This window comes from Gymnogyps californianus, chromosome 14, assembly GCF_018139145.2.
Source record: "Gymnogyps californianus isolate 813 chromosome 14, ASM1813914v2, whole genome shotgun sequence".
In the NCBI taxonomy this organism is placed as follows: domain Eukaryota; kingdom Metazoa; phylum Chordata; class Aves; order Accipitriformes; family Cathartidae; genus Gymnogyps; species Gymnogyps californianus.
This window is the reverse complement of record NC_059484.1, coordinates 7,596,482-7,611,089: the sequence shown is the minus strand read 5'-3', so window position 1 is coordinate 7,611,089 and position 14,608 is coordinate 7,596,482. Positions and strand designations below refer to the sequence as shown.

The 14,608-nt window shown below is 38.2% G+C and overlaps 1 long non-coding RNA gene across 1 annotated transcript; it reads right to left on the bottom strand.

The window, feature by feature from the left end:
* Positions 1-564: 564 nt before the first annotated feature.
* Positions 565-13,800, bottom strand: LOC127022184 (uncharacterized). The gene is made up of 3 exons (XR_007767311.1): positions 13,760-13,800; positions 12,676-12,738; positions 565-824 (listed from the first exon to the last, which is right to left on the bottom strand). It is a non-coding gene; the product is annotated as an uncharacterized LOC127022184 (long non-coding RNA).
* Positions 13,801-14,608: the final 808 nt, after the last annotated feature.

The window sequence follows — 14,608 nt, the reverse complement described above, 5'->3', positions numbered from 1 at the left end:
CAACACCACTGTAGAGACAGATAATCACTCATATCTGTATTTGTAATTTTACCAAAATTATGCAATGTGACTGACCATTCAGCTCCTGTCACAACCCACCAATTGCTACAATCTAACTACACATTGTATCAAGATTTATTGCCTACCCCTATTGGAATTAATCTCACATTGGTAAGAAAACTGTTGCAACATGATGACTTGAGTCAATTGCCAAAACGAATTTGGAACATCTTAATTTACACTTGCTTTGAATTTTCCAGGTATCTATGTGTATCGTGCTATTCTTAGTCATACACTTGGTCAAAAAACTTTTAAAAAATTTCTTTACAGAGAAAAACCTTGAAGAAGGAAAATATTACACTAACAGAAAGCAAAAGTATTCATAATAAGGTATAATACTTCAGATAAAATACCTGGATCAGCCTTCACTCTGTTCCACTGTGCAGTATTTAAAAAATGACAGACAGGTAGATCAGTTCAGATGAAGTGAGAACTACAGTTCAGATGAGAACGGAACTAGACCAAAGCTTCTGAACTGAATTGTTTTCAAACTTTTAATTCAGTTTATATGAACTTTGAAAGGTTCAAATCCCAGATTTACATATTTTATCAGTGCCTAATTAAAAAAGCTCTTATATACACTTAGAATTTTTGCTACTTCCGGCTGAACATCTATGATCTACAGTCATTTTGAGCCAAAGGTCATAATGGAATGAAATAACAATGTTAGGATACAGTTTCTTCGCCATTATTCACTATAAGGTCGATATTCTTATCCTGGTGTAATCAGTCCTCTCATTTGAGTATGATCTTCATGAGACATCCTGCAGTAAAAGCCAGTGCAGGTTTTACCACAATCTGATTATTGCAGAATAATTGTTTATTGGTGTTCTTGATTGTAGCCCTGATTACAGCTCTTTTAAATATGTGCTTTTTAAAATTTATTTAACATATGACATGAACATATGACTGTTTAATACTACAGACTACTGCTATCTGAAAAAAATGACAAAAAATAAGGCTATGATTGTTTTTCCAGACTACAGCTCTTACGATAATTTGTGATGAGAATCTCTTGCAAGGCACCCCTAAGTTGAGGAAGCCCTTCACAAGGATATTAAAATAACCTCTCTTCTTCCTCCATCTCTTTCTCTTGCCCCATCACGAGAGATAGTTTCAGACTTGTAAGAAAAAGCTGTTCATTTAGGAATGGCTGACCTTACCAGCCTTACTAAAATTTTATGCTGGAGATTAAGCAGTCAATGTCAACCAGAACACAGCACAACTATTGCCGAGTCACGGGATAATAATACAATTAAGCAGGGTGGATTTCTTTGCCAATGGCAGAGGAAAACACATCTGTTCTCTAATATGCATGGATGAGAAAATCTGCAGAAGAGAAAATCCTTTCTACAATCTTAGTGTGAAAGTCTACTTTGACTCCTAGTTTATATTCTTGAGGGCTTCACATTTGCTTGGTAAACTGAAGAGTTTTGATATGTTCTCAACCAAAAAAAGAAAAAAGGCAGAACGCAAGCTGGCATCTGAATTTGCCTTTAAGGATTTTTCTCTGCTGCTCTGCGTACTTCTCATTGCACTGCAGCAAGGCCCCAGCAGGACTGGGTTGTGGTGCTGATGTGCATGTTAATAAAACAGCATTGTTCAACAGCAATTACCTTGGTCAAGCAGCCTGCATTTTATAGGGTTCGAAGGGACAGGGGTAGTACCAGGGGAATAACAAAATGAGGTGACTACATTTGATATGCTTGTGTGTGTCAGAAACTTAATGTTTGCACTTGTAAATTGGTGGATCATCATGTTATTTTAAAGCAGGAGCTCAGGAGAGTCAAATCATGAGTACTCAACACTCATTTTTAATGGTGGTGAAGAAGTCAGGCATTACAATTCAGCAACATGGCTAGTTAATTTGCCCGGAGCACGTTATGAATATTAACCCTACACATATAGAAGCACTGCACAATTAAATACCAATGCATGTAGTGAGGACAAAGGATAGATAGACCAATTGTGTCTTTAAAACCAAACCCAGAGACAAAAGGACTGGGCCATTGAGGTAGAACTTCATTTGTGTTATAGACATCGACTGGCTGGAATGTGAGCACCTGTGTATCCCACTGCAAGAATTTCATGGTAAATCATCATTGTTTGGCCTCAATCCATGACTGAAGTAATCAGACTCCTTACTGTATCGGTAGCTCAAGTTAGAAAAGTTTGTAATATGCCCTATAGCACATGTGATAAAAGAACCGATACAGTTTCATTTTCCTTGCCTCTACTTTATCTTCTTTTTTTAAATGCACTGTGGATCTTCATTTAAGCTATAGTATTTGTCAAATAAGATTGATGGATGACACCACCCCCCCAGATTCTCAGCCACGTGGGGGCTTTTCTACTAGCCACAACACCACAGAGAAGCTATAAAAGTTAACTTTTACAATCGCCTTTTTAATCTAAATCTTTGTAAGATAATGAATGCTTGGAAGCTCACTGACACGGGCATGTTTCTTCTGGTGACACTGGGCACCCAGCAGGCCTACTTATACAAGACTGACCTAACCAAGGCAGAGCACAGTGCGGCGCATTACTTTTGGTATGTCCTACTGCCACCTGCTTGCCATTCCAGTGCAGCATAGCCAAGCGTCTGCTGTAAACTGTCTTTTTTGGCCTAGTTCAATTTGAAAATCTATGAGTGACAATCAGCCCATGCGCTACTTTACTTGACTTTTAAGTACTCCTTCAAAGTCAGCTGCTAGTCCCGGAAATATTTGCAAAACAGCATCCTTATGTCCAACACTTTGAAAGTGCTGTTTCTAGCTGTGGCCCTTTTTACATCTGGCATAACAGCCAAAGCAGAGGAGGTTAAGGAGCTGAAAAGGAGCCTGTGTTCTAGTGAGAAGCAGTAATCATGGCAGTGCTGCTGCAGTTCCACCTGGACACAGTACCAGCCAGCATTAAAAACACTAAGAACTGACTTCCACCATAGTGATATTCTATGAATCCTGAGTCTTGCTCTGTATCTCTCGGGCTGGCCCCCCCGCCCAGCAGCACACTGTCAACCTCCTGCCTGCACAGCACATTCGCTGCTGCCCCGCCGGCCCCAGCACGCTGGGCTGATAGGGCAACCCACGCATCCCTTCCCACCCAGCGCCTCGGGGACATCTCTGCTTAGCAAGCAGAGAGCCCTTCTGACACGCCGTGAACATGCGTGGGGCCACGGGTGTCAGGGCCTTGAGTCACCAACACGCTCCGCAGCCCGCCCCCAGCCCCCAACACAGCTGTGCGGCCCCCCGGTCAGGTCAGCTCCGACATGGCTCAGCCTGTAACCTCAGATCAGGCTGCTGAGAGAAGAGCGACGAGGCCCCTTCAGGGGCCGCTCCCCGTTCATCGGGGAGCTGCTGTTCACTCCTGCCCTCACTCCAGGCCTGAGCCCACTGCCAGGAGCAGGAGGAGGGGATGCCCGCGGGGCCGGGCGAGGCGGCCGCCCGGCAGCAGCCCCTCTCCTCCGCACCTGAGCGGCAGGGCAGCGCTGGCGGGGCCCAGAGCGGCGGGGGCGGCGGCTGAGAGCCCGGCCGCGCACAGGGCCAGCCCCGAGGGCAGGCCGGCACCAGGCCGGCCCGGGCTGCAGGGCCGCGGGATCCCTGCTGTCTGCATGCGACATCCGCATTTTCTGAGAACCACTCCAGTTTCAATCTTTAAAGAACTCCAGCCTTGCCTGCTTCAGCTGCCTCAGCTATACAACTGGCAGCTCTCCCCTCCACCTTCTTGTATCTTGTGGAAAAAATAAAAATAGATGAAAATTAAATGTCAACACCTTTCTAGGGCAAGAGCATAAATAAGGAGTTCATTAATGGTGTCTCACAGAGGGAGGGTGAGATAGGAAGATAGCTGAAGACCCAACTCAGACCTTAATTATGCCTACATTGCTGTAGGAATGCATCTTCATCGCTTGAGGCAAAAAGAAAACATAATCCCTTTCCTGCTCTTCTAGAAAACTCGTTTGCTATTTATAAAGAAAAAAAAAAATGGAGATTAGAGTCCAAGCAGATACAGCAAAAATGCCTGTTACTTGTTCAGCATTAGGACACAGAATAATAATATGCACCAACTCCTCAGGCTGAACAGAAAGACGAATTAAAAGAAACGGTGCTTAGGAAGCTGCAAGACTGGACACAGTGATCAAAAGCTCTTCACAAGTGGCAGGTTTATCTCCTCCCTGTAAGCACAATGCAGCCCTGCAGGGGCATCTCCCTGAAAGTCTTGTGCAGGTCCACAATATTAACAACCAGCTACTGCTGCCAGGGATGCCTCATTCTGCAGTTTCATTTGAGACATATTTGTCAATGGTCCTAAACTCCAGAAAGATAAGGTTAATATTTAGTGTTTGATGCCAGCTGGAAGAAAAAGAAGCTTATAGAAAGCAGGCCTACCCTGTTAAATGCAGAAAACACTAATAATGTAAGTGCATTTCTTGAATTGCCATCACATCTCCCTCCCACTTCTATCCTAACAGCAACACCTCTGTATACTAATTCGTTAGTCACAGCATTTTACAATAAAAAAGTGTAACCACTCTGAATCTTTCAGTGAATGATAAATGCACCCACACATTCCCTTGAAAAGGATGTGCTGGTTAGGAAGCACATGTGTGCAGGCTTACTGTTGTGGTAATCATTGCAGAATACTGTTATCAGCAACATTAACCAGTGTGAATGTTCACTTATTACAGCAGCATCTTTTCCTTCCCTCAAGGAATTTCACCTGTACCACTTAGCGTAGATGATCTTAGTTTGGAACGTCAAGAGAGAGATTGACTTATTTGTTAAAAGCCAAACAAAAGCTGAGAAGAAAAAAAATTCTTCTCCAGTCCTGAAGAGTTGCTGCTTTGTCAGATTTGCAAACTTGCCAGGGTTTTAGTTGTAATAACGTATCAAATTAGAGTGTGCCAGATGAGCTCTTCTTGTATCCGAGATCAGAAGCAAATATGGATATTTATATGTAAACTTTGGGGAAATATCTATATGCATAAAATAGCACAGGCAGAAATAGATATTTCCTTTCCTGTGTAAGTTAAACTTGCTGGTTTTTAGTCTTCAGTTCAGCAGGTCCACAACATTTTCCATCTTAAATACATCTTCACCTGTAGATGGCTGTAAGAATTAGATCAGAAGCAGAATAAGGAAAGTTTGCGCAAAATTGCTAGGACAAGCAATTTAAGGAAAGTTTACTGATTGCCTCATCAGTTTTAGTTCTTTGTGGTGGCTGTGGTGGTGCACAACTCAGTTTCTTTCATCCTCAGTAACTATTTACCAGGTTATACTGAAGAATATAGCTGGGTTCTTAAAGCATCAGTCCTTTCTAAATTATGGTAGCCAATTCTCTGTAGTCCAGATGATCTGTAATCCCTCCAAGTCATTCAAAACCTGTTTTATACTTCCTGCAACCTAATTTTATAAATCTCTAATACCATCCCCCTTTTTCTGCAACAGCAATGTTTATTTTGAGTGTTAAAAGTCAGCATATCAGATTGCAGAGATTTTGTCACCCAGTGAAAGAATGCATGTTGGAAGAAAAAAGGAATTACAGCAGTACGATCCAAAAAAATAGGTGTTGGAGCTGAACTGGAATTAAAGAGGTACTGAGTTATCTTGGTTGGCTCTAAAGCTTGAGGAAAGCATCCTCTGAAGCTAGAATAATCAGTTCAGCCAAAAGTTACATTAAAAGGGGCTACATTCTCTCCCTATAAAAACATGTTACCTGAAACTGTATATATAATTTGTTAATAGCTTTTATATAGGAGTAGTGGCAGAGGAAGAAAGGATTTGGATTTATTTAGAAGTTCGGGTTTCATGGGGAAAATACAAGGTAATTCACAGCCCTTTGTAAATGCATTGGACAACCCCCTCGTCCTTAACTGCAACAGTGTGGTCTCCATAGCAAGAACCTCCCTTTTAAAAGCAGTCATTCAAAGTGAACTCTTTGTGCACTGGTAGTTTTTTCTAAAAGGATATATTTGGTGTACCTAGTAAAGAGTATAAACCACATGGAATATATTAGACTTCAATAATAGTTTCTGCATAAAATTCCTAAAGCAAAACTTAGCTGATCATCCTTTCCATGTCATGAGTTCTATAAAGCTCATTCTGTTACTGAAGCAATCACATATTCTACGTCCCAATTTTAAGAAGTTGTGCAGCACAAACATTACTAAAATAATCTTCTATATTCTCTTTGATTTTATGATACAAGTTCCATTAACTTCGCTGTGCAAAAGTTAAACTGAAAAGATGATACAAAATGCTTTGGAGTTTGTTCTAAATTTTTTACCTGCAAAGCACTGCAGAAAGCTGTATAAAAATGCCATTTCTGGAAAAGAAAAAAAAAAAATACACAACAACAAAACCACCACCCAGCCATGCTGGGTCAAACAGCCACTCATATAAAAGCTGTTGTCCCAAGTAGCTTGCAAAATTAAATACTTTACAAATAAAAACGCAAAAGGCACAAGTTTACAGACAAAACTTGGAGAATAGATGAGGAACGGAGAGACAACAGGAGGTTACTCCATTATAGAAAAGTTAGCTCAGGCATAAAGTTCATGTGGAAGAAATCAGAAAACACCAGATAGCAGGTTTATAAAATGTATTTGTTAAATTTGGAGATGCTTTGTCATATTTACATACAAGTTTGTTCCTCCTCTATAAGAGCAGATATATTCTTTCAGAAAGCAGCATTTGGCCCAGAATTCAGCCAAGGGCCATGAAAAGATGCTGAGGTGAAAAGTAAAAGACCTGAGCAAGTACAGAGTAACACTTTGCCTAGCATACCATTCCAACTCCTGTAAACAAGTGGTTTAAGGACATCTGAAGCCAGGAGTTGCATTTTCCTTGCCACATTTAAAGTCTCTTGAGAAATACATTCTTCATGAACTTGCTATGGCCTTTTCTAGCACATCTTAGAACCCCCAATATCCTCTAGCAAGGATTTTTACAGTAGTATTGTACTTTATGTGAAATTATATCTCCTTGTTAATGTAAGTCTGGTGCTTGTTATTTTTACTGAGTGTCCTTTAGCTTTAATCATAAGAAAGTGATAATCATTCTGTTCTCTACATGATTCGTATTTCTTTCAGAACTTTAGCATTTCTCTTTCTGTTCTCTTGAGAGAAAAAAATCCTAATAATACATATTGTTTTATAAGCTGTTAAATAGCTCCAGATATACTTTATCAACTTTTCCTGTACCTTTTCCAGTTCTATTAGATCTTTTTTAAATGAGGGGAAGTGCAGAAGAAGCAACAAGAACTGTATGAAGTATTCAGGATGTTCGCTATGGGTTTACCAGTGGCATAACCTTTTCTATTTCTAGATACTTAGCTGGTAATTTCTAATGTCCTTGTATTTTCGGTACTGGTCTAGCATGCTATACACTGCATCATGAGGACCTTTGTTCTGATTGGTAACCAGGAATTTATAGCCCATCTTGACGCATACTTAAGGATTTCTTAAGTTTATCACCCAACTATTGTTGACTAAAGTTTATTGCTTAGTGTCTCAAAGCCTCTCTGAAACTTTTTGCAGCGTGTTTTCACTTCAACTGTGCTGAATAATTTAGGTACAGTAAAATATATAACTTCATTTTTCACTCTGTGTCCAAATGATTCAGGGATCTAGTAAAACAGCAGACTTCTCAGGGCTTCAGAAGTTTCTTCGCCCTCAAAAACTGACCATTCCTACTTATTTTTATTACATTTAACTAACTTTCCCTCATGTAGATTCTTTCTGCTAAGAAATCCTAGCTGGCACATGTAGCAGTAGCATGTCTCCAGCAGCTGGAGACAGAAAATTGATAAAATTCCTTCTCAGAAAGGCTATATGAACCGTCTTACAATCATAAGAAGCAAACGCTGGTGGAATGTTGTCAAAAGGAACAAGTAATTTTAGACTAACAGCCGGGGAAAGGAACGCACCGCAAATAGAATGTGCAAATAGAAAGATTGGAATGAACAATAGATTCTATGAAACAAGTCATCAAAGCCCTACACACATACTATAGCTCTCCGCTTGTCTAGCTGTTACAAGGAGCTTTACCTTTGGAGTAGAGATAATGGAAATAAAGCAGTTTGGTCTGCAATACAAGAGAGCTGAGCATAGTCCCCCTGCATAGTCTTGTGTGACATTAGCCAAATTGATTTTTTTTTTTTGTCACAGGTCTCTATGTGTAAAATAAGATTTCAGGAGCCTCCCTGATTTAAGATACAGAAGAAGTAAAGGATATGAGACACTCAGACATGAGACAAAGAAATCTATGGTTATGTACCACATCTAGACAGTAGTCTATCCCCACCATACCTGCAAATACTCTGCATCTATAGCATGCAGTATAATGGCATCAACAAGAACTCAGAAAGTGACTAAGAAAATAATTTGTATGTTATTCTATTAGTGTGTATTAGTGTAAGAAGTGAGAAAGGGTTCATTTCAGACTCGTAAGTGTCAGGCACTTGTTCATCACCTTACCACAACAGCAGTAATTATGGGTATGGAACGATGTATGCAAAGAAAAGCAGTATGGAGAATAACGAGAAGGCAATCTTCAATATATACAGCTGTTAAGTATTACAACTATACTAAGATTAGCTGCAAAAAACCTCAGTGGGCAAGGTAGACATTTCTTTATTACTAATGAGACAGTGCAATTCTTTATAGTGCTTTTGCTTCAAAGAAAATCTCTAGTTTGTTTTTAATTAGTCTCAAAAGGAGGTTTTCATTGAATAGGAAATTCTCAAACGACAACAGAAAATAGAGGACTCAGCATAAGCAAAGCGAACTAGAACCAGGGGAAGACAAGCTGAGTGTCTACTGGACAAGTTTGCCAATATCCCAGCAATTCAATGTCACTTAAAGCAGAAGCATGCAGCAAGTGTCTCATTATATTAAGGCGCCTGCCGCCTCTGAAAAAGTTGCTGACATTGGGTTTATGTGTGAAGCAACATAGTTTTAGCAATTGCTGGTGGGTTTTTCATTTGTTTTTTTTAAGAACACAAATTAGGATTCACACCACAGTGGGTAAAGTTAAAAAATATCACAATCCATGAAGAAAAGAATGGGATGCAGCAGTTCCAGCTCCTTGGGTTTTTGGCATTTTGAGGAAAGGAGTGGGTGAAAGGTAACTGTAAGGGGAAACGATTTTCCTACTGTTTAACTTGAATTAACTAGAGTGGTTCTGTCCCTTGCAGATAAAGTTCGTGGCTCACTGAAACAAATACACAGTCAACTAAGGGCTTTTAACGAGAGGAAAAAGTAAAAACAATGCCTTCCATTCAGAGCTCCTTCTATAGCTTTGCTTTTTGTGTGGTAACATGTTCCTCATGTTGGATGAGAATTTATAATAATTTACACAATCATAATTTGAGGTGGACACAACATCATAGCCCATTTTGCATCAGTTTCAGCAGATAAGGTATTGATCCTTAAGGTCCTCATAACGCAGGTGTCAGATCATCTAGACACAGACGTGTTGGGCCAAAAGAAAGAGGTTCTAGCCGTTATTGTAATTCTGAAATACGATTCCCATAGGCCCCAAACCATTCAAAAAACCCAACACAGCTGTTTAGTCTTTCTGTCCAGAACCGTGATATGTCACCTGAAGGAAACCATGAGTTTTGGTGCTTTGCATGTTCTCTTGTCATAGGATCCCGTTGATAATCCAGGGCTTAAGCCAAGAGAAGACACTGAAGAATTAAAAGCTGACTATATGCTGTTACCCTTGCGTAATTAAAAGGTAATACAGCTGTAGTCAATGAGTTCCATATACACACACAAATTGTTAATACCATATTACTTAAGTTTTATTACTGGTCTTACTCAGACAAGATTCCTACTAACTTAATGTAGATTTATTAAGCAGATACTTCATCATTCCACATGATTTTTATTCTCTCATATTTCAGCTAAAATTAAAAGAAAAAGATTTATTCATCATATAGCCAAGTCCATGTAAGCAAAAAGACCATTATAATTGCTAACATGCTCTTTTGTATACAGTGCTACTTGGAAAAAATGTCTATCTAGTTACAGCTCTGACAGAAACAGCTGGGAAAAAAAATCCAAACTTTTTCTGCCAGTTAACTGTAAGATGTATCATTTTAAGCAAACAATCCCTATTTCCAAAGAGAAACAGAAATACAGACAAGATGATAGCAACAAGATTCACTAGCTATCCAGCTTTAATGAACAGTTTTAAAACTGTTTTAAACTTATTTTTTAAAAGGTCCAACTCAGCTTTGACTCAGCACAAGCACTTGACTTCAGTTCTTTATATCCTGATGCATGAAGTTTGGCAAAACATTTTTGCCATTTCAACTGGATACCTCACATCTAATACAGACATACTGGGAGAATTGATAATGAGGCACTCTGTAAAAGGTTTTCCATCTTGGAATTCCCTTCCCCTCTTGTGTCCAAACAGAGCTCAACATTGTTAGTGTTCTAGTTACACTGCAAATCTTAATTATCTTTCTTTCCTACTTTTAAGAACAATTGGGATGTATAATTAAGACTCAGTTGTCTATATATGCAATTTTGGGATAACCACTAACCATGCCTTATTTAGACGGAATTTAGCAAATTATAGGACTAAATGGATTAGCAAAATAAGCTTTAAAGGTGTTGAAAAGCATATCCTAAAATTTACGTTTTATCAGGAGGAATGTTTTAGATTGACTCTGAATTCTAGAACAGAAATTGGTAGTAATGCTGGCTAATAGTAACAACTGGTAAAATAAGCCTTGTTTAAACATTAGGCTATTTTGTCAAATTTTGAATGAACTATGGAACTTGTGTATAAAACAGCTTAGAGACTAGGAAAAATAAGTTCTATCAAAAACTTAAATAAACTAGAGCAAGAGATACACAAGGACAGGATAGAAGATAATTGCTTATGGTTATGGATTTTTCAGAGCCTTTTGCCCTGCTAATAAGAACAGCTGAGCTGTCAAGTTTACCTCCACAGAGAAAAGAAATGAATGACTCCGAATCAAACAACTAGCTATCACAGAAGTATTGTTTGACACTGCCTGCAGGGCTCTTTGTAGCCATCAGCAAAGCTTATCTTTTCAATCTTCATTTTCAGAAGATTCAACCCTTCTCTGAAAAACTTAAGGTGTTAATGCCACTAATGATAGCATAGCTCTCATTTTGTTTTACAACAAGCATAATTTACTTGTCTTAAAAATCTTCTATATCTTCTTCTTTTCCTTCTGTAATACCATGAGAAAGGTTTTGTGCAGTTAAAAGATTTTGGAAAATATCTAAAGAAACAATACACAGTATGCAAATGCAGGATGCCAGGAAACAATATGTGGACCTCAAAGAAGCAATGATAAATACTGTCCCGAGTCAAACGGTTGTCACTAATAATACACCCAAGACCAAAAATTTAACATCCTTTTATGTATGCTTAGACATCTTGCTATACACCAATATAAGCCAGTTCAATTTCTAAACTCAGTATTTGAGTAAAAATTTGGTTTCAGTCATTAACTACTGGAAAAGTGAGCATCAGTTCTTTTCACTTTTTTGTTCCTTAGATCGGAGCCATTTGCATCACTTACAATTTGTACAATATATTAGAAAAAACAATACTTTCTAAGACACAGCACATTTTCAGAAGAAAACCCCCAGAACAGGAAAATAAGGTGACACGGGGATTTGAAAGGAGACATCAACTGGTTTTAAGCCATCAACTGTTAAACCAACTTTTTTGGTTTCCAACAATGAAGAAAGAAGGAACACCCTATAATCCAACAACAATGCTTGCAGACAGATATCCATCACTAGCAAGTTGTGTATGTCTTTTCACCCATTTCCTTTTACTTCCCAGAAGCATAAAGGTCCTTGTGGTCTATTCCTTTAAGTGATCCTGGACAGTTTGCTGCATTCAGTTGATAGCTGATATACTATATCAATTGGGTTTCGTTTTTGACACAAAGGGAGCTTTTGTGCCCATTGCAAAAGAGAACGTTAACGTAAGTTTTTTGTTTCAGTCAAGAAACTGCTTACCACCTAGAAACACTCTTAGCATTTGGACACTGCAAGGCACACAGTAGCAGGCAAAGATTTGTGACATACATAATTTTTCATAAGCAGCATAAATCTTAACACATGCAAATCCATATTTGCTTTACCAATATTCAAATCTGTAAGCTTAGACTGCTAGTATTCTTATAAACACTCACATAAGTTACAGAAATAGCTCAGTTGATCTAGTGGATGCTCAGTCTCTTCAGATTAACTTATTATGAATAGATAGGCCAGTTCAAAACCAGATATACCATTTTACCACTTAAAGCATTAAAGTCTCTTTTTTATAAGTAACTTCTATTCTGGCTTTAAAAATCCATATTAGATTTCTTTTTTTATTCATTGTACAATTTGGTAGTTAAACTGATGTTTTGCTATGGTATGTAGGTCACTTCCATTTGCTTTGAAGTACTTTATAACACAGTAGCTAGCTGAAGCTTTTATAAATGTTCTTATTCATCTTTGTAGTATTATAGTCCATTTGAGGGGTTTTATAATCAATGCGCTCATAACATTTAAATTAAAAGATAATAAAATTTGATTTAAACTGATAAAATATTCATATTGGGTCATACCTTATAAACCTCCAGAAGCTAAAGACAGTGTGGTTGCCGAGATAGGATAACAGCTGTATCCACCTATGAAATATTAAAAATAAAAGATAGAAGTGATACTATTTGAAATTATTTTATCAATCAGACCTACTGTTATATTTGCCCTACTGGGGAAAAACCTAGACTCTACACACTCTAGTTCAAAAGTAAACATTTCATTCACAAAAAAATACCATTCATTTGTCTATTGATTCTATGATTGCCATTCCAAAAAAAATTGATTATTTTGATGCTAGAAATAATAACAGCTCTCTTCAATTATCTCGCATGAAACTGTGCAACTTTCAGCAAAATTGGAATATTTTCCTCCCATATACCCTTCGTTAGTCTAAGGGGCCCTAGAAGTTTTTGTTAAAAACTCAGAGACATAACTACATTTTTCATTTCTAAACAGTACTATTCATTTCTAAACAGTAGCAGTATTCAGATTGCAAAAGCCATTAGATGCTTTCCCCACATATTTCTTATTAACAGTAACCTCTGAATCTTAAAAGTCATGAGTCCATAAATCTTGGTCATAGTAAGAACAGACTCCAGTGTAAAGGAGCTCTATTGATAAACAGGCTTCATTTTTCTCCTTAATCATCAGAGTAAAGCTGAAAAAAGTCTACTGCTAGACCACAGAGAATTTGGCCCATTAACCTTGATAACATATGCTGAACCAAAGCAAAAAAAACAAACAAAAAAAAAACCAAAAAACCCCACGTGATAAAACTGGATGAAATAGAAAACACTACTTCCATTCTGATTTGCTAAATGAAGGGTTAAAACTCTCCTATCAGGTGCACACTATTAGCAAATTGAGCTCATTTTTCTTTCTGTTTTCAAACTTGGCACTTTGAAACCTATCCATTTAGCAATGCATTCTACTTTTCAGAAAACAGTTTCTAGCTTTTTTTTTTCCTTACTAATGAATTTATAAAGTAGAAAAACATTTTTGCCTGAAAACAGATGAAACAGCTAGAAAGAAAAAGCTGAAATAGCAATGACTAACTAGATATTCTTCATTTTCTTTCCTGATCTGTTATAAAGAAAAAGCCCTTACCTGCTAAATTCCTGTCCTCCTGCGGACTAACCCTTACTCTAACAATTTACAAAGTGCCTTTCACAAAAGAAATACCTTGCCACTCATTTCTTTTTGTATAAATTAAAACAATTGCTGGCCCAATTGCAGTTTGAACATAATTAGTTTTCATTTATTATCTCTCACACTTTCAGCTGTGCCACTTATCAAACCCAGAACCTTCTACTTAGCTAAATTGCCATGTTCTCATTGGCCCTGACTCTTACAGAGAGAGGAATCAGCCTGTATCCTAGAAACAAGATTTAAGACAGGACTTAAGCAAAATATGGGCAGTGAGTCCAACTTCGCAATCCAAAAGGGCCCACACAGCCATTCCCCAACACTGGAGCTGTTACACTTCCCTTTATAAGAGTAAAGTTTCCTATGAGCCTAGTACTGCACCTTGAGCAAAGTATGGTCACTGTTTATTGCAACCGTTTGACATCTAGCTCGCATGCCAGAGACTTAAGCAGAAAAGGAGAGACACACTTTTGGCAGTTCTCCTCTACCTCAGGTGCTTGCAGTTGCAATCAGTAGACTGTCCTAACATAAATGCTGAATTTCTATGCTGAATAATGGCCCAAATTTAATCAAAACTTTTCCCATGATTTAGGAACTTAATTGAGGTTGAGTCTAACCTTCAAACCAGGCCTGTGGGCATAACTTTTCCTGCCATGCTTCTGACTTACCATAGCATTAGAGAAAGAACATGGCAGAGAAGACTGGGAATTAACAGCCTCTGAAATGTCATGTTTCCATTTGATAAGAAAAAGGAACTAACAGCTGAAGAAGACTTCAGTTGCAATATCATGTAGTAGCCAAGATGATAAT